This window comes from Palaemon carinicauda, chromosome 14 (assembly GCF_036898095.1).
Source record: "Palaemon carinicauda isolate YSFRI2023 chromosome 14, ASM3689809v2, whole genome shotgun sequence".
NCBI lineage: Eukaryota > Metazoa > Arthropoda > Malacostraca > Decapoda > Palaemonidae > Palaemon > Palaemon carinicauda.
The window spans coordinates 116681719-116683923 of record NC_090738.1 but is presented as its reverse complement, the minus strand read 5'-3'; positions in this window follow the sequence as shown (position 1 = coordinate 116683923).

Here is a 2205-nt window from a genome sequence, read left to right as displayed (position 1 = left end):
ATCTATCTATCTATCTATCTATCTATAATATGTATATATTTATTATATACTATCGTTGGCAGCCGTAAGCTGTGATGTACACTATGTTATATACAGTATATACATTATTATTTTGTATATATCTATCTATATATGTATATATACTACGTACATATATATAATATATAAATGTTTTTATATATGAGAATGCATATGTTGACTTGTATGTGTGTGTGTATATATATATATATATATATATATATATATATATATATATATATATATATAAACTTGTATGTATATATATATATATATATATATATATATATATATATATATACACACACACACATATATATATATATATATATATATATATATATGTGTGTGTGTGTGTGTGTGTGTGTGTGTGTGTACATGCAGTGAATATATAAACATGCATGTATATATATATATATATATATATATATATATATATATATATATATATATATATATATATATTGGCAGCAATATTAATATGAATACAGAAGATAAAAAAAAGTCCCTGAATCTCTCTCTCTCTCTCTCTCTCTCTCTCTCTCTCTCTCTCTCTCTCTCTACCACCACCAAATCCAGAACTTCCCCTCGGTGAACAGAGAACCCTTGGTTAATGTGAGGGAAAATCACCATGGTTACAAGGGGTTGAGAGACCCACACACACACACACACATACGCACACACTCACACACGAGGATTAACGATGGGGTATTATTCAGATTTTTCGAGGGAGACTTGATTGAATAATTCATGAAGCAAGTTATTTGGCAATCTCTGTTGCGGAGAATAATCAGATACTGTCGGATAGCGCTGTAATTGTCAATGCTGGGTAATTGGTTAAAGATAAGGTCATTACGTCTTGTAAACTGGCCTTGGCACATATGCTATTGAAGAGGGGGAAGCAAAAATATTTATATTTGCTGTTATTCGCAACGATTAAGTTCTAAGCATTTTGTGGGGTTTATTTTTCTGGGATCCATTAGTTACCCCTATCAAGGGATGGCTCCCTAGAAAAGGAGTTACAATGATTGCGGTCATATTCATACTTGAACTGACAAATCAGTGGTGGATGTTTTCTGAGCCTGCTAAAAACTTCCACCTCTACTCCCACACAACGGTAACCACCAACACGTTAAACCCAGTTACACAAACTGCACCATTCATCTCTCTCTCTCTCTCTCTCTCTCTCTCTCTCTCTCTCTCTCTCTCTCTCTCTCTCCATTGCTTACGGGACACCTTCTTTCTCTTTCTTCAAAGCCCGTCTGACGTATTTGTTTCATCCTTTCTCTTCACTCTTCAATGTTTTACATTTTTCTCCAATTTATCATCCTTCATTCTTTCCTCATGATTGAATCACCTCAAAATCCGTTCACCTTAACTAACTCTTTTACGATTCCTCCACATTTTCTATATATGACCCTTTCAATCCTTCCTGCCTCATATTCTACTGAAGCATTTCATTCATACGGATTTCTCTTAATGGCTCACAGTATCCACACTTTACTGGTTCACCAGTCTTTTCATCCATTCCATCCATGACTTATCATAGACACATCATGCTTCCCTCAGAGTTTTGGACTCGCCCTACTGCCTTTCTCTTTTCAACTTCACCGTGACTCACCTTTTCTCTTATCCTACCATTCAAGGTTTAAAGGCCGTTCATGAATGATAGAGGGAAGGGACAGTAACAATAACTTATGATCAGTACCCAAGCCCCCTCTCCTTCCAAGTTAGGACCAGGGAGGGCCATGCAATGGGTGCTACTAAGCAAGTAGACCTAAAGGCTCCTCCAAATCTCCTGTCCTTAGCTCATAAGGATGGTGTGGTTGCAGCGACCAATTGAACTAATGAGTGTGAGTGGGACGGGAACTCTTACTTTTAGAAGGTTTAAAGTCCACTCATGAATGACAGAGGCAAGAGACAGTGACAATAACCTAGCTGCAAGCAGGACACTGTCCTAGAGATTGACCATATATACATATGATCAGCGCCTAAGACCCGTCTCCATCCAAGCTAGGACCAGGGAGGGCCAGACAGTGGCTGCTAATGACTCAGCAGGTAGACTTATAAGCTCCCCAAATCCCCTATCTTTTGCTCACAAGGATGGTAAGGTTACAGGCACTACAAGGAACTATCGAGCTTAAGCTGAACTCGAACTCCCATCTGACATATCAACAGGCAGGGACG